Genomic DNA, 25,759 nt, shown 5'->3' with positions numbered 1-25,759 from the left:
AAATCTAGGCTCCAGGCTGAAAAACAAAATGATTTAAAGAAACAAAAGGCAAGTGAAGGGGAAATCCTTTTAGATTTTTAGAGATACCTGCTTTTGAGACATCATCTTGGCTCAAAGACATCCTATAGGGGACGGAATATTAACTTGTTAAGAAACCAAGTTTAGGAGTGCCTGGCAGGCGCAGTCAGTACAGCATGTGACTCTTGATCTCAAGGTTGTAAATTTGGCTCCCACATTGGGTGTAGAGATTATTTAAAAATAAAATCTAAAAAAGAAGAAGAGGGATGCCTGGGTGGCTCAGAGGTTGAGAGTCTGCCTTTGGCTTGGGGCATGATCCTGGGGTCCTGGGATTGAGTCCTACATCAGGCTCCCTGCAAGGAGCCTGCTTCACCCTCTGCCTCTGTCTCTGTCTCTCTCTCTCTCTGTCTCTCATGAATAAATAAATAAAACCTTAAAAAAGGAATAAAAGTAAAAAAGAAGAAGAAAGCAGAAGGAGAGAGAAGAAGAATGGAGGAGGAAGAGGAGCAAAAGGAAGAAGCCACTGCCACCAAGTTTACCTTGGATAAGTACTTCTAAAGAGTTTCTCAAATTAATATAATAGAAAATGGGAGTCTGACAAATGTGTATCTTCCATAATAGGTGCCAGAAATGTCTTGGGCCACAGTTTGTTTCCCTTTATTAGTTACACTGCAGAACACATGTGTAAAGCTGGTAGATCTTAGAAATTAACTGTGCGTTGCAACATGTGAAGTACCTGAAGCTGTACCTCAAACAGTTTGTCTACAGAGGGCAAACATATTTCCATGAATCTGTCAGAGAAGCTATGGCAAAATATCTGGATATGGTGTTTTTTTTCCAAAATAATTATAAATATCAGGAAAATGTAAGACTCCTCTTCTCATATTAATAACATCTTACTTCCAAGGACTTCAAAGTCCTAAACAGCCATTATCTTATTAAGCTTAACAACCAGTCAAGCAGGTAAGAGAGTAGCATTATTATGACTATTATTACACCTATTTTAAAGATAAGGGCCCAGGCTTGGTAAGGGCATGTAACTTCCCCAAGGCCACACACTAAGTTAAAGAGGAAATAAAACTGGGGCAGCTCATCTGGTCTAGAAATTCTTCACTGTTCATTTGCAGTAAATTCTGCTTTCAGGTTAAAATTAAAGTTAAGATAATTAAATGCATTATCTTTTATATATATAATTGTTTTGTTTGTATGACAACAGTGCATTTCGAAAAAGGGCAACCTGACAAATGATTATAAAAACTATCAGACAACTAAGCAGCCTTCCAATATCTTTTTCCTCCAATTTGCTCTTGTCAAAAGGCAACATAAAATTAACCTGTGCATTCTGTTTAGAGACTTGTTTTTTTTTTTTTTTAAGTGATCTCTATATCTAATGTGGGGCTTGAGCTCATGACCCAGAAATCAAGAATCACAAGCTATACCAATTCAATCAGCCAGGTGTCCCAGCCTGTGCATTCTGAACGGTACGACCTTATTACTTTTCTGGATGCAAGAAACATCCCATGATTTTATGTTTTCTCAACTACCAAAGAAATGTGTTAGTTTAAATCGGCTTATTAGCTTTCTTTAATGGAAAAGGACAAATTTGTAGATATTACTACTTTATCCTACCTCCAAAAGCAGAAATGTATTTAAAAGTTATATCACAACTTCTGTAGGAATTATTTCCATCCAATCACTCATTCATTCAAATGAATTTGTTCTGGATCCTAAAGATGAAGCAGTGAACAAAAAAAGATGGAGTCTGCTCTAACAGTGATAAGTGCTAAGTAGAAAATCTAGAACAGGGTAAAGGGGGTGAGAGAGTACGGGTAGGTGCGGTGCAGGTTACCCTATTACATAGGAAATCAGGTTTTTTGTGAAGGTCGTATAGCTCAGATTTAAAGGAAATACAGAAGCAAACCAAATGGGTATGCAGTTGATAGAACTGTCTAGGCTGACGGTATCCTGTAAGCCTGGGGAGAAATAAGCCTCAGTAGAGAACACAAGGTCAAAGAGAGACCTGTGCCAGGGTGGGGGTAGAGGGATGATAAACATCATGTCAGGTTCATGGTCCCTGTGGAGACTTTGGCTTTGACACAAAGTGAATCAAAACATCCAAGAGTTTACTTCTCACGAAGTAAATTACATTTTTTTAAAGATATTATTTATTGGAGCACCTGGGTGGCTCAGTGGTTGAGCATCTACCTTTGGCTCAGGTCATGATCCCCTGGGTCCTGGGATTGAGTCCCACATCAGACTCCCTCCAGGGAGCCTGCATCTCCCTCTGCCTATGTCTCTGCCTCTCTCTCTGTCTCTCATAAACAAACAAACAAACAAATAAATAAATTTAAAAATCTTTTTTTAAAAGACTTTTTAAAAGATTTTATTTATTTATTTATTTATTTATTTATTTATTTATTTATTTAATTATTATGGAGCATGCACAAGGAGTAGAGAGAGAGGGAGAAGGACAAGCAGACTCCCCATTGAGCATGGGGCTGGACATAAGGCTCAATTCCAGGTCCCGGGACCTTGAGTTCATAACCTGAACCAAAGTCAGATGCTTAACTGACTAAGCCACCCAGGGGCCCCATGAATTCCATTTTAAAAGGATCATTCTAGATGCCCTGAGAAGAAAGAGAGATGTGGTTATGGAGCAGGATGGTAGCAGGAGCACAATTAGGTGGTAACTGCAAGTAACTCAGGTAGAAACAATGGTGGCTCTGTCTGTCACAGTAGTGGTAACACAAAAACAGGATGAGAGCCTGGATACATGTTGAAGGCACATATGACAAGACTTGCTGATGGACTGGATGAGGGGTATGAAAGATAGAGAGGAGTCAAGCCTGACTTTATGGCCTTTAAGTTGAGCAACTAGAACATGGAATGTCTATGTATTGAGCTGCAAAGGCTAGGGGGTAGATCAGTCTTTAGATATTTGTTTTGGACACAGTGAGGTTAGGGCGTCCCTTCCATCTTCTAAGTAGAGATGCTCAGTTGGCAGTTCAGTAGGGTTTAGTGGAGCAATACTTTAAAATTATAGAGAGTTAGGGAACCTTAACCAACAACTTTCACTTACTTTGAAGGGAAACACAGTGAATGTTCTCAGAAACACATGTTCCACTACAAGCCTTGGCAGGAGCCAGGGTCCTTTGATTCCCAATTTATCTCTTACTTCAATATATCATGTTATAATCAAATATGAAAAAATGGTCATTTTTTTAAAGGATCTTTAAGGAAACAACTGCAATTTCAAATCTTCAAGTCAGATTGATTTTACTAGTTTTCTTTCTGAGAATGCTCAAAGAGAAATTTAGTCTCTTTTGAATGGCTCAGTTATTATGAGAATATCAATAAATACATAAAGTTGAAAGTAAATATCTGAAGCCTGTTTTTGTTTGAGTTTTAAAATAATTTATATCTCTTCAGGGCACCTGGGTTGATCAGTCGGTTAAACATCTGCCTTTGTCTCAGGTCATGATCCCAGGGTCCTGAGAATGAGGCCCAGGTTGGGTTCCCTGCTCAGTGGGGAGTTTGCTTCTCCCTCAGTCTCTCCCCCTTGCTTGTGTTTCTCTTTCTCAAATAAGAATCTTAAAAAATAAAAATAAAAAAATAATTTATACCTTTCATATTCTTTCTTCTCTTCATCTCATCTTACTTTTCTAGCTATTGTCAGTGTGCCTTGCAAGAGCAAGTACAGAAGATACAAAAGGATTTAAAGGGAGGTTCACAGCATCCTTCTAGGAGTAACATTAAACTTTATTGCTTAATTCCTAGTTTTCACACATCTTTAAGACAGATGAGGCTAGGCTGGACCCTTTATGTTGTTTTCAATCAACCGCTCTGTCATATATCATACATATAAGTACATGTACAGACACACACACACACACACACACACACACACACACACACACACATTTTAAGTCCCCTTTTTGGGGTGGCATTGGGCATTAAGTTTGGCTGCAAACTTATGTTTCCAAATATGGGTTAATAAGCTTTATTTCAGAGTATGAAAATAACTTTTTTTTGAAGAGAAAAAAGGTACCCAAAATAGGTACCTATATCAACCTATTACTAGTAAATTTTAATATTAAATTTGAAACCAAATAACAATTTTAATGAGAAATCACACTGAAGGTCAAGGCCCTACCAGCAAGAAAATAACAAAGAGCTCAAGCTTTTTCATCCCATTTTGTTATGCAAGTCATAGGTAAACTATTGAAGCAAATATGTGATATAGAATAAAATAAAATCTTTCATGAATTTTAGTGAACACAAAAGTCTGTCAGGAAGTCCTATATGGAAAAGGGCTGTTAGAATAAGAACCGTCCACAATGGCTAGTGACAATGCCGCAGAGATGCTTCAGGCAGAAGTGCTGTGGCATGGGTGGGCACACCCAATCATTGCAGTAAATTATGCCTTCATTTTATCAGTGCAATTCTTCAGTTTTTGTCCTGCTGGTTGGTCTACACATAGATTGTTGGAGAACACAATAACAGAAGATTCTAGAAGATAAACATAGAATTTTTTCTGTCTCTGGAAAGTCCATTTCTGGTCTGGGAAACAGAGGGATAACAATCTTTATTACCTTTACTCTTTCATATACATCTTTTAAATAATCTTAAACATATAAGATTACATTTGAAAAATACACATCCATGGGCCGCCTGGGTGGCACAGTTAGTTGAGCATACAACTCTTGACTTCAGCTCAGGTCATGACTTCAGGGTCCTAGGATTGAGCCTTGTGTCCCTGTGTCCCTGTTTCGGTGGCTGTGCTCAGCAAGGAGTGTGCTTGGGGATTTTTTCCCTCTCCTTCTGTCCTTCCTCCTGTTCGTGTTCTCTCTCTCTTTCTCTCAAATAAATACGTCTTTAAAGAAAAATACATGTCTATTAGCTTACTTTGAGTATTGTCAAAAAAAATCTATTTGTTATCTACTCCAAAATTAAGAGAATAAGAATGGTTGGCATTTGGGGAAGTCTGGACCATCACCAGGTCTCATTTTCCACATTATAAGGCAGTTGTGGAGATTAACTGTTATATACCTGCTATACAAAGAACACTCAATAATTTTTGGCTTTTTCTTACTACATGTTTATCTATAATTTATAGCTAATAATTCTCACAGATAAAGTATAAGAATTTATTTGGAAAGGGAAACTGAAAGCACTTGAAAATATGTAAATCAGTTTTATAAGGTGTGTATCAGTATTATAAACCATTGTTGACTGATCCTCAACAATGTAAGGTATGGAAAATATAAAAAGTAAATTAATAGAATTATTTGAAAATAAAACAACAAAAAACAGAGATAACTTTTTGAAAATATAAAGCAGCTTTGCTACTGAGATTTTGTTTTTCAGTTAATCCCCTTCATTTAATTCAAAATAATTTATAGGCTGTCAAACAAGACATTGATTTCCTATTAAAATATTAAAAATTTAGTATTTTTAGTAGAACATAACAAAGCATAACATAAATATAAAAACATTATAAGCAAACACTGATGAGATGCTTATGCTAGTTATCAATATTATGAATAATCTCTCTATATATTATAAATTTAAGCAATACATTAAGCCAATGTGTGTAGCTTCCCAGAAATTTAAACCATGTTTTAATTTAGAATCAGTTCCTAGGTAATGAAACATAACATCTAGCATGCATTCATTTTTCATGGTTTCTCTCAAATCACTAAAACTACTTAAGAATTTCATTTAGTATTGTAGGATATTTATAATTAAGCAAAGCAATTTAATACATGTTAAACAGAAGGACAATGATGATTTGTGGGAAGGAGTACTTAAAACACTCTGAAATATGTCTGACTCCAATTAAGTGAGACTCTTTATCATTAAAACATTTTTCTTTTCACTACGGTAATGCCCATTCTACTTTCTGTAGTACAACAACTCTTTATTTTTTTTAAGATTTTAAAAATGTATTTATTCATGAGACAAAGAAAGAGAGACTCAGAGACACAGACAGAGGGAGAAGCAGGCTCCGTGCAAGGAGCCGGACGTGGGACTCGATCCCATGACCCTGGGATCATACCTTGAGCCGAAGGCAGATGCTCGACCACTGATCACCCAGGTGTCCCTGTTACAACTACTCTTATTAAATAATACTACCAGTGCCAAAACTCCTTAACTGGAGACTAGCAAACCAAACAACATTAAGAAATTACCTACAAAGGGTACGTGGCTGGCTCAATCAGTAGAGCATGCAACTCTTGCTCTTGCTTGAGTTCAAGCCCTATGTTGGGCATAGAGTGGACTTAAAATAATAATAAACAAATTAATAGAAAAATGTTTTTAAAAAGTTACCAAAAATAGGAAAAAATGTGGTCAGGATTGTAATTTCTCCTTATCATAACTTTTCATAAAAATAGTTAATGCTTCCTCATTCTTCAATTATTTGTCATCACTATTCAGTGCCCTGTTATTTTAGCAATAAGAAGGAAGATATCTATAAATGAAACAAGGGAACTAGATAGGGATTAAATCATAAAGGACTTTGAGTAACAGGCTAAGAAATTTTATTTTATCATGAAGACAAAGACCTTTTGAGAGATTTGTAGAAAATAAAAATGATGAGATGTGGTTTGCATATCAAATAAATGTTTCTTTTAAAAAAAAAAAAGATTTTATTTATTCATGAGAGACATCGAGAGAGAGAGGCAGAGTCACAGGCAGAGGGAGAAGCAGGCTCCCTGTAGGGAGCCTGCTGTGGGATTCAATCCCGGGTCTCCAGGATCACACCATGGGCTGAAGGCAGGCGCTCAACCGCTGAGCCACCCAGGGATCCCCTCAAATAAATGTTTCAATGGCAAAGTAGAAAGCAGTTTTTCAAGGGGATGGAGGCCATAGGCAGAGACATAGTTAAGAAATGCCAAGTGGTAGTGATGGATTATAAGATATATGGTCAACAGAGTCTATTTATGGTGGCCAGTCCATGGGAATACAATGGTTAATAGATAGTAAGAAGATGGTGACATTAAAAATGGCTTGTGCCATTCATTTTAAAGAAAAAAATAAAAAGGAATAGATTTGAAGAAATAATAAATTCAGTTTCAGACACTTTCTGAGGTGATTGTAGGAGGTGCCAATGAAGATCACAGTAAGCATTTGGTACTTATGACTTTGCAGATTTGAACCAAGTTCTCGGAGTCATCACTTACTTGAGTGACTGGAAAAGCAGGGGAGGGGATAGAAGCAGGATGAGAGGGAAAGAATGGAGGGAAGATGACCAGGGAAAGGAGAGGAGAGGTGGTAAGCAAAAGTCGCACACAAAGGAAATGAGGAAAGTAAGGAACATCACACATACACATTACATGTATTCATAGTACACATATATATTATATACATATATACATACCATATATAACGCATATACTATACACGTCATGTAATAATGTGTTATATACAGTATGTGTGTATATTATATTGTGCATGTGTGCACATAGGATACATTTAATATTACATATAAATATATATAAGGTCACTGTGATGGTTAATTTTATATGTCAACTTGGCAAGGCAATGTTACTCAGTTGTTTGGTCAAACAGCAGTCTAGATGTTACTGAAAAGTTATTGTTTAAATGTGATTAACGTCCAAATCAACCCCAGCAGAGTGGACACCCAGGACTCCAAAATGGCTTCCTCCACACCAGTGAAGAAGAAGCTTATGGATGCGAAACTAGGAGAGCTACCAAGCTGGATAATCATGCAGGATTTCACCCCTGAAGGCATTGCTGGAACATTTCAAAGAGGTTACTAAGGGTATTACAACAAGTACGTTAGTGTGAAGAAAGGAAACATTGCTCGGATTTCTATGGTGTTGGCAGCTTCTATGCTGTTCACCTACTGTCATTACTACAAGGAACTCAAAGGTGAGCGGCTATGTGGTGCCACTGGTGAAGGCCCAGTGTGGAGGCACACTTGGCATTCCTACCTGTGCCTGGCACTTTTGAATCTTTCATAACCTAACTCAGAATCAACCTCTAATAAAAGATGACTGACACTCAGAAAAAAAAAAATCTAAATCAGTACCCTTTAAGTAAATTAGAATACCCTCCATAATGTAGGAAGTCTTCATCCAAACACTTGCAGTCCTTAGGAGAAAAGGCTGAGATACCTTCTCATCCCTCCTCCCTCCATTCACACCACAAGGAATTCTACCTCCAGACTCAAGACAGCAGTATCAACTCTTCTCTGAATCTCCAGTCTGTGAGTATGCTTTGCAGAATTTGTCAGTCACCTCCCATCTCCTATTTTGTCTATAATCTCTCCTCCATGTAGACCTAATATTATTTCTGTTTCTCTGGAGAAGCCTCACTAATATAATCACTTCAAAGTCAAGGAATATATTTGCATTGAAAATATATATGCCAAAATGTGAAAAGTTGCTTTCTCTGCATGTCAAGATTATGGATGAATTCTACTTTCTTCTTTATTCGTTTCTGTATTCTATGATTTCTCTTGGAAGAGCACATATTAGTTTTACTTTTATAATCAGAAATGAGCCATAAATTCTTTTACCCAAATGTAAGAATTAGAAATTCACATTATAATTCCCAAATAAATCCTTTATGGCAACTATTAAAAATTTTCCAAAATTGTATACATGTTGGAAATTGTATACAATTTTAATAGGGATTTTTCAAAAAAAATGCAATGAAGATTATAGGTTGTTTTCATATTTCGACTAACTTTTATAGTTTGCCAAAATATCAAACATTTTAAAAGGTCTTGGCCAAATGGATGAGATGTTTTCTAGAGCACCAAAATTTGCTCATATTCTGAAAGGATGGTCTAATTTACCTAAAAAAGAAGGTTATAACTAGAAAGGGTGAGAAATGATCAACAAAATAATAAATAAAAAGGTAATCATAAACCAGAAGTTTGAGATTAACATCCAACTACTGTCCATTGAGAAAGGTGCCAATGAACAAAAATGTGATTTATCTGGTCCTGGGAGCACAGAGTGCCATTTTGAAGATGGTATCATTAAGTTCACTAAATCTGATGCCACTAAACATTTGAACCACACCCTGGTCACTTTGATTTCATTTTTACCCAGTGGCAGCCCAAAGGGAATATGTCTTTGTATTATAGCCATTAAGAGAAAACGTGGTGTTTTGGAGAACATTAAACGTCTGAGTTAGTGTCCTGGTTTATTCTAATAAGTTTCCCTAAGTTTGATTAACATGAATCTCTCTGAGAAACAGATTTACTCTTGGAGTGCTAACAAACCAGGTTTCTGAACCTGCAAAGCCAGGCACAATGCTGGCAAAGGTAGATTCAGCAAGGCAAATTTGCTAATGCCATCCTGTGAGAGCTACCTGGGTAGATAATTTGCCTTAAACAATTTTCACATCTCTACAGTGCCAGGCAATGTGAGTTTTTCATTAACATTTTACACCATAATTATTCAAATTATATGGTACTTGAAACTTAAAGTGGTTCAGATAACCTCATTAAACTATGCTTTACATATTATTATGTGTCTTTAAAATTCTCTGCTCAGGCTTCATGCACTGTTATTACTGCTACAACTAGCATTACTTTAAGCTTAATTTTTAAAACTAGGTCACACACGATAGCACAAAAAGGAAGAAAAGTCTATTTTAAATATCATTAAACAGAAAAAAATATTTTGATTTAAACAAACATCCTAGTAGAAACAAAAAAGTACTGCAAAAGAAACTTGAAATATCACAAGCTGCTCATTCACTCAACATAAAATGGTGAAAACCTAGAACAATCTTCCACCTCTCCTCCTTTTTAAAACACTAAGGCAAATAAAAGTGGGAAAATACACCCAAATGAAAAAGCACTTTTACATGTTGTTTTTATTCTAAGAAGAGAGAACATTTAAATGTTAAAATATAGTTAGTTCCAAGGGAATATTCAGAAATGATACACTACCTGAACTTTCTATTTTTTTTTAAGCTTCATGGGTAACAAATTGTATTCTGAAAGGATGATCAATTTGCTAATTAATCTATACAATAGTTATAATCCATTTACAGTTTTGAACATCAGAAATGGGTTTTGAACAGGAAATGTAAATTGCTGTTTCCAGAATTTACTGTTAATTTTGTATAGGAACAAAACTTCAGCTAAACTTAAAAAGTATACTTAACCTGTAGTAAATATCGTACCAGTGCAAAAAACAGTATAAAAAATTTCAGGGGAAAAGGCCAAGAACAAGCACATAAACAAAGTGAATAAACATGTCACCAGAAGACTATAGAAGCTATCTAAAGCTGAATAACTTCTCTATGCTTATTACAAGAATGTCATCTTGGGAGATAAAATATAGTACCATAATTTTAAAGGTCACTGAATTTTTCAAGGTAACCCAAACACTGTAAGAACATACAATTAATTCTCCCAACAGTTAGTGTATAACCAATAATTGCAAGAGCCCAGTTATACCTCATAAAGTCTATATCTACTTATGTGCCCTGACCTTTAGGTACAGTCCATCTTAATGAAAATGAACTAGATTATCTAATCTTCTTTGATATATTTTATGTTTAGAGCATACTGACCAAAAAAAAAAAATACTTTTTAAAACATCATATTTATACAATTAAATGAATAATATGCATTTGACCAAAATGTACTTCACTTTCTGGATTGTCATTGTAATCTATAAACGATGATAGACATTAGAAATCATCAGCATTATTTTCTCTAGTCCTAAAGAGCCACTTCTGAATTTTATCCTCTTAATCCTCTAAAAATCCCATCCCAAATTATTCTATTGACTTTTTAGAATAATGTTTACAATGTTAGTTAACTAAAGATTAATTACATTTAAAAGGGAGTTAAACTGATTATTCATATTTAAATCCATTTAAAAAACTCCAAAAGAGCTCAGGTACTAAATATTAGTTCTTATATTTATTCATCAATATTCAACTTTTTTTTTTAAGATTTTACTTATTTATTCATGAGAGACATAGAGAGAGAGAGGCAGAGACACAGGCAGAGGGAGAAGCAGGCTCCATGTAGGAAGCCCGAGATGGGATTCGATTCCGGGACTCCAGGATCACACCCAGGGCTGAAGGCGGCGCTAAACCGCTGAGCCACCTGGGCTGCCCTCAACTTTTTTTTTTTAATAGTCAACCTTTTAAGAGCTAATTTTCAAGACCCCAAATGGGTGGTATCATTAGGTAACAAATTTGTGGAATCCAATGAATATAACAGGTCCTAAGTTGTGTACCTAAGAAAAGATGGTAGCCTCATAGGCAGGCTACATTTTGTAGCTATTGGACATGGGCATAAATGACAGGAAAAAATGTGTTTTTGCTATTGTAATGGTTAATAGGCAGATGTAAAAAACTTCAAATTTTGAAAATTTAAATTTTGTGTGCTTTTGGCAATGAATGAACCATAAATGGTTAACTCAAGAGTGAAACATCAGACCAATCCTGATTGTGAGCCTGATGTTTCAAATTGTGCCCTATTCTTACAACTGCTCTAAATATGCCTTGTTTTTACATAAAGAAACAGATTTGAAGAGGTTAAGGCAGTGGTTCTCAAAGTGTTGTCTCTGGACCAGCAGCATTAGCATCATATGGGAACACTTTAGAAATTCAAACTCTCAGACCCAACTCCAGAACTGCTGAATCAGAAACTCTGGGGGTACCATTAGCAATCTGTATTTTATGAAGCCCTTATGGTAACGGTGATACATGCTAAAATTCAGAACAATCATGGGTTGAGGTAATTTGCCTAAGGTCACACATCAATAATTGGTGAAGCCCCAGGAGAACCAGGTCAGCCTCCCTCTTTTAAGGCCCAAACTTTAAGCCAGTACCTTATATATGGCCTTCGGTTAAAAGAGACGCTTTTTGTTTCAAATCCATATTTCTTTCTAAACTGAGTGACTTCTGCTAAAGAGAATATGCTGAACTTAATGGAAACTTTGATGTTATGGAATCTTACAATGCCTCAAGGTCAGCATTCTGACAAATGTTCGACTGTCATGTAAAACACAGGAAACATTCCTGATATATTATCAAGATTTGAGATTGAAATATATAATGCCTCCAGCTCCCAGCTGTTGATCTGGCCAGACGAATTCTCCATTCGACCTTCTCAGACTATAAACAGGCCTTCTTCTTTAACAGGGAGGGGGCGGTGTTTGAGGTCTGGCATTCTGACAAGGAGATGGTTATTTAACGTTGGGAAGCAAGCAGAACTGGGGACATTTTTCCTCTCCTAGGACACACCAGAAGAAACCAGAGGCACACATGCAGGCCCACACCTCAACAACAGCTCTCTCATGTACCTCCTCACCCATTTCAGATCCCTCCTTCACTAGGACCACCAGCAGACATTTGATGAACTATGCTACACCCAAGTTGTTATCACGAACAAACTCTGACAATGGGACCAACCAATGCTAGCCAGAGATTCAGTACCAGCAGATCCTCAGGAAGCGGAAACATGGAATCAGTATGGGTACGTGTCCAAAGCACTTTGATTAATGGTATACATAAGTAAGGCCAAGTCTAGAAGTCAAGTTTTCCACAACTTAAACAATAGTGAAGAGACTTACCATTATTACCTCAGCACATATTCTGGGAACTGCTTTTAAAAATCCCAAATGCTTTCTTTTTCCTCAACATGCATAAATCATTCATTAGTTCAACTATCTGCTGAACTCCTGTTCTGTATCATAGAGGGTCTAGGTGGAATGTAGGGAGGCAGGAAGACCAGTGCAGAACCATGAAGTAATACAGTAGAAAGTAATTCATGTCAGGGTGGTCCTAGTAGAGATGGAGAGAAGTATTATAGACAGAGTTGGCGTGTGTTTGGAAGTAGACTCTTACTGATGAGTTAGATGTAATGACAAAGTCTGAAGTATAGATTTTGGAGAAAGTATGATTTTGAAGGTGATAAGACCTAGGATAGGACCAAGGAAAAGCAGAATAAAAAAATTATTGTAGATAAAAAGATCAGGGAACTAAAGTCCAACTCTCTAAGATGGTGACAGATTTCATAATTGAAAGAAAGGCAATAAATGTGGTGTTAAAGTTATTACCGAAAGAAAAGAACTGGAGATATCAGTGTATGATAGCAAGGAGAAAGGATATTGAGAGGTAGAATCTGCTTAAATGAACCTCAAAGAAACAGGGATTTTTGGAAAATAAGGGAAGAAAAATCATACTTTTGTTACCCCATGAGGTATTCTGAATAGAAAAAAGATGTGGGGAACAGTTGCTTCAAGAACATAATGATGCCTCTAATTATTCTGGTCTAACTATGGTTGAAGATTTCTTCCTTGGCTCAGAGGAAATGATGATGGATCTTTTTCCCTCAAAGACTCATTACCAGGAAACTAAGGAAGCTGAACAACACAAGAGTAGAAAGGCACAGAAATGAATAAACTTAAAAGAAGGATTCCTCAACACAAAGAACTAGTCTAACCGCAGACTGAATTGCCTGGAACCAGGACTGAACATTCGGCCCTGATTAATTTTCCTCACCCAGAACCCATGGGGGCTTGCCTGTCAAATGAAGTGGCTTCAACTCAACTCAACCAGAGGTTAGATTTTTAGCCTCTGCCAGGACCTCCCAGTTATCAGCCCTCAAGGTATTCTCTTTGGCTGCCCTCTACAACTTGAAGCTTCCCTCACTTAGCCAATGATCTCTTCTTGGAAGAGGTACTTTCCCATCTTGTCCCCAAAACTGTCTCAACAGTTGTTGTTGTTTTAAATTTCAGCTTTATTGCGGTGCCTGCGTGGCTCAGTGGTTGAGCGTCTGCCTTTGGCGCAGGTTGTGATCCCAGGGTCCTGAGATCGAGTCCCACATTCGGCTCTCCACAGGGAGCCTGCTTCTCCCTCTGCCTGTGTCTCTGCCTGTATCTTTCATGAATGAATGAATGAATAAATAAATAAATAAATAAATAAATAAATCTTAAGTTTTCAGCTTTATTGAGGTTTTCCAGACAAACAAAATTGTAGCTGAGTGAAGTAAGTCAGTCGGAGAAGGACAAACATTATATGTTCTCATTCATTTGGGGAATATAAATAATAGTGAAAGGGAAAAGAAGGGAAGGGGGAAGAAATGTGTGGGAAATATCAGAAAGGGAGACAGAACGTAAAGACTGCTAACTCTGGGAAACGAACTAGGGGTGGTAGAAGGGGAGGAGGGCGGGGGGTGGGAGTGAATGGGTGACGGGCACTGGGTGTTATTCTGTATGTTAGTAAATTGAACACCAATAAAAAAATAAAAAAATAAAAAAATAAAAAAAAAAACAAAATTGTAAGATATTTAAGGTATATATCATGATTTGGTATGTGTATACATTGTGGAAGGATTCCCCATCCAGTTAATCAATATATTTGTCGCATCACATATTTAACTTTTGTGTGTGTGTGTGTGTGTGTGTGTGTGTGTCTGAGAGAGAGAGAGAGAGAGAGAGAGAGAGAATATTAAAGTTCTACTCTCTTAGTGAATTTCACTATTTAATACAATGTTGTCACCTATAGACACCATGTTTTAAATGAGATCCTCAGACCTTATTTATTGGGGGAAACAGGGAGAGACTGGTAAAAGAATACACACTTTTCTTGTCTAATTTTGAAGTTGCCCTGCTGGAGGTTTTTCTCAACCATCACATGTGATTGCATATGAACTTCCTTCACCAATTAAATTCCTGCTACCTCCTTTGTCATATGTGGATTATCTATTTGCGAGACTATTATTAGTCTCGCAAAGGAGTTTGTGGGTTTCTTCTGCAATTTTTAAAAATATTTTATTTCTTTTTTCTTAAAAAATTATTTATTCCTGAGAGACACACAGAGACAGGCAGAGACACAGGCAGAGGGAGAAGCAGGCTCCATGCAGGGAGCCCGATGTGGGACTCGATCCCAGGACTCCAGGGTCATGCCCTAAGCCAAAGGCAGATGCTCAACCAGTGAGCCACTCAGGCGTCCCTAAAGATTTTATTTCTAAGTAATCTCTATACCGAACATGAGGCTCAAACTCACAACCCAAGGTCAAGAATCACATACCTATTGACTGAAACCAACCAGTCACCCCTCTTCTGCATTTTTTACTAAATGTCCTTACCCCTGTTTCTGCCTTGACTATCATATTGCTGATGCATCTCCTAAACATAGCTCTGGCCTGCAACTCTCCTGATTTCCTTCTCAGATTGCACGAGGATATTAAATGAACAAATCCAAGCTCCATCTTCTCACTCAGAAACCCTATTGTTCTTCCTATCTCCTTTATTTTCAGATAATAGCATCACCGTCCTCAGTTTCCAAGGCTAGAAAATGTCCCATCTGAACTCTACCTTTACCTTCAGCCCTTCATTTAGGCAGTCGATCACCCTGAAAGAATTTCTCCACCTGACTGCATAATTTCTACCCTTCCTACTGACATATTCTGCCTTTGGCTTCTCCTTCTGCACAACAGCCTTCCAATGGCTTCCAACAGCCATTCCAGGCAATGCAGCCTCCCCAGTGACAGCAGGGTCACCTTTTCTAAAACATGTCTGTTAGTCTATTATTTCCCGCAGCCTAAAAGTTTCACTGACTCCTATTATAGAATAAAGTTCTAACTTCTTAGCATGGTCATACAAATTTCCATTTTCATTATATATCACCATGAATCTTACCTAGCTACTGCCATATCCTGAATATAGCATATGTCTCTGCTTTTATGCGTTATCATCCATAAGACAAAAAATATCTTTCCCTTACTCATCTTTCAGGATACTTTTCAAAAGCTACCTCTTCAAAGAAGCTTTCCTTGATCTTTTTTTTCTTCCTGTTAGAAATAGCTGCAATTCCCTTTAGGTACTTTTTTTTTTTTTTTTTTTTGTAGCTCTCTTGAGCCCCTTATATCTAAGTAGGGGTATATTGACTTTATTTCTCAACTAGAGTAAGTTTCTTGGACATCCTTGGATATTTCATATAAGCTGTTGAATGAGTAAAAGGGAGAACAGAAAAAGGTTCCCTAAGACTTTCACATTTTAAAATATTTGGATTTAGAACAACCTAGGGATGATAGATACACTAGCTCTCCAAAGATATTCATGCCCTACCTACTCCTTCGGATCTGGGACTACTGTTGTTACCTCACATGGCAAAAGATGCTTTGCAGATGTAATTAAGGCAATACATCTTAAGACAGAGAGGACACACTGGATTATACAGGTGGGCCTGATGTAATCACAGGAACCCTTATAAGCAGAGAGCCTTCTCTGATCTGTATCAGAAAAAATGCAGCAAAAGTCATGTAAAGCATGAGAGCTTGCAAAGCATGAGATGCAGCAAAAGGCTGTAAAGCATGAGAGAGACTCAGCCAGCCCTTGTTGGAATAAAGTTAAGCAACAGGAGCAAAGCCTGGCCTCTGTTTGACAGGCAACAAGATAACCGGGACCTCATTCCTACAACCACAACCACAATGAACCAAATTTGGCAAACAATCTGAATAATACTGGAAGAGGAATTTTTTTCTAAAATCTTCAGTAGGCAACACAGCCTTAATCAACATCTTCATTCTAGCTCATGGGATCCCAAGCAAGGGACCTAGCTGAGCCCATTCGGACTTCTAAGCTATATCACAGTGAAATAAGTATGTGTTTTTAAAATGCTAAATTTGTGGTGATTTGTTAAAGCAGCAAGAGGAGATGAATACAACAAATTTAAAGTAGCAGTTTTGTCGAGAGCATCTAAACAATTAGTCTTTAAAACTTCACTTTTACTCATGGAAACCTGACTAAATTTAAATAAGTAAAAATATTTTTAAAAATAGCTTATAAATATAGTCCCTAGCTTCTCTCCTACTGTGAACATACTTGAGAGATATGATGTAAACCTCTCAGCAATTACCAAAGAACAGTGTTTGGGTGGAGGCTGTTTATATCAGAATTTGCAGGGTGTCATATCCTCTTGACATTCTAATACACCCCATTCCCCAACTCCCTTGAAGCCTTCTCTAGTCCAGCTAGTTAAGAAACACTGGTTTGGAAATGTCAAGGATCAAGACTCTTAAAGACTCTTAATGAAGTTTAAAATAATCTTAATTTTCCGAAAACTCAATTTTAAACTGCCCCTGAAAGATCCAATTTTAAAAAGAAATACCAAAAAATAAAAATAAAAAGAAATACCTAACCACGTCTACAGTAGGGTAATATCAATAAAAACAATATAGTAATTATGGAAAGTATTTATTGAATGTTTACGCTGAGCCAAGAAATGTTCTAAATGGCACATCGTTTAATTCAGTCAAAGAATCTATAGGATAGTTTCTCTGATTCTTTATTGTTCAGATGAAGAAACCGAGGGGAATCAAGTGAACTAAGTTGTCCTATGTCTCATAACTAAGGAGTGGTACAGGTCATAATTAACCTAGAGAACTCATATTCTCAATATCCAATCTGTTCAGAACTGTAACAACATCTTCAGGATCCACTGAGACCCTCTTGGATTTTATAGACCATACTTGCATTTTTCACTACAAAACTTTAGAATTTTAGGACTAAGGGCAAGAAGCAGCAGCCAATCAGGAAATATGCAAACTATGTGAGAAGAAACAGTGTGCAGAATGGGAGCCAGTGGTAAACCAGCAGGGGAGGCCATTGCAGAGGGACTGCCAACTACAGCCAGGGACCATTCACCAGTGGGGAAATTTTAGCAGTGGGGAGTGTACAGGGATCTGGGGAAAGTAGTCTCCCTGCCACCAAGCCAATGGTTCCTCCCAGTTACTGTAGGAGCAAGGCCAAAAATTACACTTGTTTTATAGTTTCTTCATTTCAGGGGATTCTTTGGATCTGAAATTTCATATGCTTGGTTTCAATCCACCATGTTCTTTCAGTTAAATGTCAGCTGCTTTCAGTTAGAAGGCCAGGGAACTATGCCAAAATATACCCAAATGCAGTCACCGCTGCATTGCATGCTATTTCTGGTCCAACTACTGGGAGTGAAAGAATGAGGGATGGGAGGGTCTGTTGACCGGCAAGATCATCTTGGCAAATGTTAGATAGATAAATGTCTCATCTGGGATGGGTCAGAAGAATCCATGGCACACTGACTCGGCTGAGAATGACATAACTTTTTATGTCCTATAATTAAAATTTATTGTACAACAACCTGTTGCCTCTACAGTGAGATTCCTCTCATCATAACAGTGCAAGGTCCTTCAGACAGTTGGCTTGCTGCATTCTCTGCTACTTACAGAGTTCACGAATTCATCAACTACCTTTTTCCCATCTTACTAGGAACATAATGAGATCTACTCCTTCCTCATCAGGAAGAATATGTTAACTTAGCTTCCAAACTACCCTAATCCATCTTATTTATTCCTCTTCTCCTAAAAATAAGCAAACAAAACAAACCATTCGCTTCATGGCTTAGGAAGAAATGTCATTTACCTTCTGAACCCTTTTCTTGGCCTTGGATGATCAGTTTGCTAGCTCTTAACTAAAAGAAATAATCCTGGTATCCACAATGTTTAAGAAAGTGAAAACAAATCAATTGCCTAGTGTAAGCAGTGTTGAGAGAATTCAGATATAAACTGATACAGCATTTCCCCTGGGAGGCTATGCATAAAGAGCCTATACTTTAGTAATCTTAATAAATTTTTAAACAAGATTATATACATACAAATAAATTTTTCAGGGACAAAAAAGTTACTAAGGAAGGTATTTTTTACATAGCAATGCATAGCTTGAAAGTTGATTAATTCTCTAACAAATAAATTTATTACTTAAAGCTAAATTAACCTCAAAATTCATTTTCAAAATTAGCTTGCATAAATAGATGAATTTTGAATTAAATATAACCATTTTTAGGATCTAAAGTTCTTAGCAAAAAGATCTTATGCTTTTCATAATAACCTTTTAAAACATGTATAGAAACTATTATATATTTTTTTAAACCTTACCTAACTCTGAGTAAATAAGAAAAAAAATGCACACGTGCACGCATACACACATACACACACATACGAGGTTTTTTCAGGGGAGAATAAGAGAAAAAGACAAAAGGCATTAAAAATATCACTATCAGATGATACTGTTTAAATATAGGACTTTATGATTATAAAGAGTAAAAAAAAAGACTTGTTTTTTTGTCTTATCTGATAAATTTTCATATTTGAACACTATTGTAATGGGGAACAATATCTACTAAAACAGATCTCCAATTTTTTGCATTATTATTTATTCATTTTATTTTTTAGGATTTTATTTATTTATTTGAGAGAAACAGAGTGAGCATAAGCATCAGGGTAGGGAGGTGCAGAGGGAGAGAGAGAAGCAGAACCCCACGGAGCAGGCAGCCTGACATGGGGCTCTATCCCAGGATCCTGGGATCATGACCTGAGTTGAAGGCAGATGTTTAACCGGCTGAGCCACCCAGGTGCCCCTCACTTATTCATTTTAGAATGTAATGTATTATTGTTTTTGTACCTATGATACTACACTACTATTTTGCCTGGTTGTAAGGAACTGTTCAGCTCAGGGTGTGTGTCTACACATTTTACTTATTAGTTTGAACTGGATTAATCAAGCACAGTTCCTTTTGTACAGTACTTAGGAGAAAAGAAATAACTGGAACAAAATGTACAAAGCAAAATAACAATAAGTTACTATTAAAATTGCCATAAATGACACAGCAACACTTATGTGGTGAAATGCTACATTGTTTTGATTTTTCTTCACAACTGGCAAAGACACTATAATACTAAAAAAAAAAAAATTACCACCATATGTTTGCAGTTAAAGATATCTGATGTTCCATTTTTTTAAATTTATTTTTATTTTTATTATTTATTTTATTTTAATTTTTTTTATGTTCCATTTTTAACTTAATATTACAGGGGTGCCTATGTGGCTCAGTCAGTTAAGCGTCCATCTTTTGATTTCAGCTCAGGTCATGATCACAAGGTTGTGAGGTCCAGCACCCTGTTGGGCTCTATGCTGGGCATGGAACCTGCTTAAGGTTCCATTCTCTCTCTCCCTCACCCACTGCTCCTCCCCCCACTCAAACTCACTTTCTCTCTCTCTCTCTTTAAAAAAAAAAAAAAACAAAGTTGCTAAAAAAAGATTACACAAATACCTAATTTCTTAATGAATCACCTTTTTTACTGTAGATACCACATATTATCTATCATAATAGTTATTGATTTGTCTGCATTTTTTGAGAAAAGTATTTGGACACTATTAATGTCACAGTGCTTTATGCTTGTACTCTTTTCTAGTACCTAGAAAAGTGCTTTGCACAGAGGAAACATTCTAAAAATATGTATTAAATATGTTTCATAGTTATATAAACTATAATTGTTTTTGAGACAAAGGAAGGCATGATAGTAAATTTTCAATTAAACTTTATTATGGTTTGAGAGACAGTAGTTAGCTACTACCAAATCATGCCATGTATTATAATCTTGTTGGCTATATACAGATAATGCCAGTTATTATCCAGAATAATCCTGTCTTCACAAGACCTCAGTTTTTCTTAATGACCTCATATAATCTCATTTGTTAGTTCTCTAAAACAATCTCCATAGTCCAAAATAGATGCATCTGTGGAAAAATTAGACTTTTCTCTGATATTCCTCCTGCTTAACAGTTCTCTATGTACCCTCAGAACTCCCCACACCACACTCATTATATGTAGGACCACAGTGTTTGTGGTCCTCTGGTTGGTATTTTAAATTTAACAGAAAAGCTCAAATATTTACCCATCATCCTTATTAGAGTGATTTCTCAAATTTCACAACTCACACAATACAAGGAATAACAAAAGTTGCAATGAAAAGAGAATCATTCAATATGCTTCATAAATTAAGTTACTATAAAAAAAATTAAGTTACTATGGGTAAATTTCCTACCAATTGATAGTTGTTTCACCAGACAATAAAGTCTGTGAGTTAAATGTATTTGTGCAGACATACAGTCTTAGCTTTGCATTTCTTAGGTTTAATACAAACTATGGAACATAAATTTATTCTGAAGGTCACAGAATTAAAATTCTACAATCAAAGATTATTTTAAGGGTAGTATTTTTAGGAAACAGTTCTGACAGTGAAAGAAACAAACAACATTAATTGTGATTTTTAAAAAGAAATTAAAAAGACACAGAAAATTCCATTTACTTGTGGTTACATGGGGGAAATGTGCTAACTCAACAGGACAAACTCCTTGGCTGACAAGCCAACATTATAATATAAAATATATTTAGCTTTACATTAAAATGTTGGGACATGAGGGGCGCCTGGGTGGCTCAGTCACTTGTGTCTGCCTTCAGCTCAGGTCATGATCTCTGGGATCCTGGGATCAAGCCCTACATTAGGCTCCCTGATCAGTAAGGAGTCCACTTCTTTCTCTCTCTCTGCCCCTCCCCCTACCTCACCCCCCCCCCCCGCCTTGTAATCCACACTCTCTTTCTCTCTCCCAAATAAATGGATAAAATCTTTTTTAAAATGTTGGGATATGGGGCATCCCTGGGTGGCTCAGCGGTTTTAGTGCCTGCCTTCGGCCCAGGGTGTGATCCTGGAGTACCCGGAACGAGTCCCACATCGGGCTCCCTGCATGGAGCCTGCTTCTCGCTCTGCCTGTGTCTCTGCCTCTCATTCTCTCTCTCTCTCTCATGAATAAATAAAATCTTTTTAAAAAAATGTTGGGATATGATTCTCAAATAGAAGATATATATAGATAGATAGATAATATCTATATATATCATAATATCTATATTTGTGTATATTATAGATGCTTCAACCAAATTCAACTGTAACAAAAATACTTCTTGGAAATTCTATCTTAAGTTCACCAAACAGGCACAAAATAAATTTCAACTCTATCTTCCTTGCATTATTTTTACATGAGAATTATTTATATGTTTATTAAAATTGTCATTTTGGGGATGCCTGGCTGGCTCAGTAGGTGGAGCACAGAACTCTTGATGTCGGGGTTGCAAGCTGAAGACACTATTCAGGTGTAGAGATTACTTAAAAAAATAAAATCTTTAAAAAAAAATTTTAAAAACTGTTTTCTTACAATTAAACTGAGATTTAATTAATTTAGATTAATTTTGCTAAGACAAAACAACAGAGAGTATTAAAAATTATTATTAACAAATGCAGACATTTGCCAACCAAAAGCAATAGAAATTTTAGAACATTATTTTCTATTTATTAATAATAATGCTGTGTGAAATTTTTTTTTAAAAAAGAAAAATGCATAGAGAACAGCATTTTCCACAAGTATTCTTTAACTACATATCCCAACGAGATGCTTCATTTAAAATAAGGTAGGGAAGGGGTGTCTTGGGTGACTCAGCTGGTTAAGTGCCCCACTCTTGGTTTTGGCTCAGGATCTCAGGGTCATGATTTCAGGGTCCTGAGATCAAGCCCCTAAAGGAGCCTGGCACATGGGGCCTAACAGTGTGGAGCCGGCTGGAGATTCTCACCCCCTCTCCTACCCTCGCCCTCTGCTCCTCCTCTGGCTCGTTTGTGTATGTGCTCTCTTCACTCTCTCTCTCAAATACATAAGTAAATAAATAAAATCTTAAAAAACATAATGTAGGGGGATCCCTGGGTGGCGCAGCGGTTTGGCGCCTGCCTTTGGCCCAGGGCGCGATCCTGGAGACCCGGGATCGAATCCCATGTCGGGCTCCCGGTGCATGGAGCCTGCTTCTCCCTCTGCCTGTGTCTCTGCCTCTCTCTCTCTCTGTGACTATCATAAATAAATAAAAAAAAATTAAAAAAAAAAAAAAAAAAAAACATAATGTAGGAAAGATGGAGACTGCTAGCTCCTACCATTAAGGCTCTTTGCCTCTCTTTACTGAATTTCTAGACTATAGACCTCTGCTTTCCACCCCCACTCCATGCCATTTCCTTCAACATGCACACATGCATATTTTCTTTTTTTAAATTTTTTTATGCACGTATTTTCTTAAAGAAACCACTATTGTGTTGACTTAGAACCAGAAATCTATCTTGTAGTAATGCACTGCTGAAGCATAAATTCACATAGCAATCCAGGTGACTACAATAAAATACACTCGGGGATCTTAAAAATTGTTTGTTAAATATTCATCCACATAATTCCTGTTTTGCACTAGTAAATGTAGAAACAACTTAATTGACATGGTTTTAAAATTGCCACGTATAATTACAGTTCATACAGGGCTTTGTCTACACTGCATTCATCTCTTGAGAATTGTGGATGATGGGAGAGAGAAAAAAGAAATATAGTCTATAATACCAGCCATGAAAGATCTCTACTGGTATCAAACTGTGATACTCTACATAGCCGCAATTTACACAGGAGAGTTTAGACTGTAATAGATCCTTTTGTGCTTCAGTTACCACCAACTAAGAATGTGATTAGAATAAGAAGACAAAATTGCCCACTAGGTTTGTATTTCTTATTTGAAAGATTTGGTCTATCATTAATTTTGACAAATTGAGACATTATTTTCATTGAACTTTCTGTTTATCCTGGAGAACAATTCAGTACCTCATTAAGAAAATCTCTTTGCTCTTAACTTGAATATTTCAAAGGATGGTTCCTTTACCACAAACCCAAGCCATCAGTTCCATGCTTGTGCATTCTTTTCTTTTCTTCAGATTATTTGTTCCATGAAGCTACCTTGTCAGGAAACTACAAAATTGCCTTCTTCATTTATATTACCTTAGATGTATGTGTAGTCTTATGATTATATCTCTTCATTCCCATGGGATGGAAGCGAAATGCTAGCAGTCTGAGGATACAGGAAATTGAAATTTTGTCACCTGCAGAGGACTAAAAATGTGTTTGATTTTTTCCCCCTTCACCACTAAGAAAGGATCTCTTGTGCGTGAAAGAAAATTACCTTCCCTTCAGTGAGACACATCTGGAAATATTCTTAACTATAGTCTTGCAGAATGACTAAGAAAGCTGATACCAATGTTTTTGTGATTTATTACAAGAATGCAGCGGAGTCTTTAAGGGATGTTTTCTTTCTACTCAGCTATTTGCTTGGGAATCGTGATGCAACTGCTTAGCCAGAAACAGGAATTTTTCTTCACCGAAGGGCATTTTGCTCTGGATATCTACACACCGCATCAAAATAAAGTTGAAAACCAAATAACCCAGTGGGCTCTTCAGCCTTCCAGAAATGCCTTCTAGCTTGTTTTAAAAGCCAAATTGGCTACAAATTTTCTTCAAGTGGCCCACAATAGAACTCTTATCTTGTTATTCATCAAATCTTCAACAGAAGATGCCTGCCAGCTCCTAAGAGCCCCTGCTGTGCAGCCACAAAATGCGACTGCAGCAGAGTAACCCATTTGCCTCAGAATGGAGACTAATAGCAGGGCTCTCGGTCTCCTTGGGTCTTTAAGGCTTGTTAGACTCCCGATGGGGAGGAAAGTTTCCCTGCTGATAGAGTTGTAGCATATCAAAAATGAATCATGAGTACAAAGAAAGATTATTTTGTTCAATGAGACATTTCTTACTCCCTTGCTCAGGCGACAGCATTTCTGGCTAATTACCCAATTACCACTGATAAAAGGTAAGAGAATTCAGGACGGAAGGAAAGGACACGTGGAGCCACCAAGCTATACTGATGAGACCATATTCCCATCTCAGCAATGTGCCAGAAGAACCAGAGCACAGGAGAAAATGATTATAATATACACTGTCACATACTCGGTCATAGGATTGTCACTAAATTTAGAGAAGATGTGATGTGATGGCCAACCTGGGGACTCCCAGGCACGTGCGCACATGCGCGTGCACACACACACACACACACACACACACACACAGTCATGTTCTAAGTTAGAACTGAAAAAGAAAACAATAGCCAAAAAGTTGACGATATCATCCAATGAATTACCTAAAAGAGAAACCGGAGTGAGTTTAATGAGTGATTTAAAATGTAATTGTCTCTTCTTTTTATAATGGCATTATTTCTTAGATACATAGAGCAATTACCATCCTGCTCAACAAAATGGTCCCTATTAGAAATCTTATGCTTTCATCCACAATTTAAGGCATTATCCAAAGGTAGCAACAAAACTATTGAATTTCATTGTTAAAGTCTTCACGTTAAAATTTCAGAATAAAGTAGACATAGGGAAATTGAGCATTATATAACACTGAAGCAGGAAGGGAATTATGCACTGGAGCACAAGATAAAAAGAGAAAAAAATACACTTGGTACATCACAGCTGTCTTCCATTACATATAATTATCCATTCTCAGCCTGAGCCTGGGGAACAAAAGCTTAGAAAGAACAATGAATATGTAGATGTCAAAAGGTAATACTTCTCTTCAACTATGTAGCTTTTTTATTTAAAAAAAATTTTTTAAAGAAGTGTAGGTAGAAACAGAACAACCTGTTTCTGTGCAGCAAACTTTATTTTGCAAACTTGCATAAAATGATGTTAAAAGTGTTGAGCAAGAATGAATTTTGGCTTCAAACAGTACACTATTAAATTATTTTGTTGAAATAAACATGTCTACTTTTATTTAAAATGAACATATTACTTATTTAAAATTTCGAGTTGAATATCAACCTAAAATAAGCATCATAGTTTTTTTCTTAAAAAAAATATTGCAACAAATGATTCTGTTGCAACAAATGATTCAGTGCAACTGATATTTAACTGTATTATTTAAATGATATTATTTTTTTAAATCAAAGCTAGGGTCTCAGTAGTTTCAGAGTTAAAAGTTTTGAATCCATCTGCCTCTCTTTAATTATTCTACTT

General features: G+C 36.6%; 1 protein-coding gene and 1 pseudogene across 8 annotated transcripts in view; one reads left to right on the top strand and one right to left on the bottom strand.

The window, feature by feature from the left end:
• The window catches only part of ROBO1 (roundabout guidance receptor 1), a 1,125,490-nt gene that overhangs the window by 227,849 nt on the left and 871,882 nt on the right, over positions 1-25,759 (bottom strand). The gene's annotated exons all lie outside the window — the stretch shown is intronic.
• Positions 7,677-8,006, top strand: LOC102153770 (annotated as a pseudogene).

Source organism: Canis lupus, chromosome 31, assembly GCF_011100685.1.
Source record: "Canis lupus familiaris isolate Mischka breed German Shepherd chromosome 31, alternate assembly UU_Cfam_GSD_1.0, whole genome shotgun sequence".
Classification (NCBI taxonomy): Eukaryota; Metazoa; Chordata; class Mammalia; order Carnivora; family Canidae; genus Canis; species Canis lupus.
The sequence above is the reverse complement of the archived record's forward strand: the minus strand, read 5'-3'. Positions and strand labels throughout refer to the sequence as shown.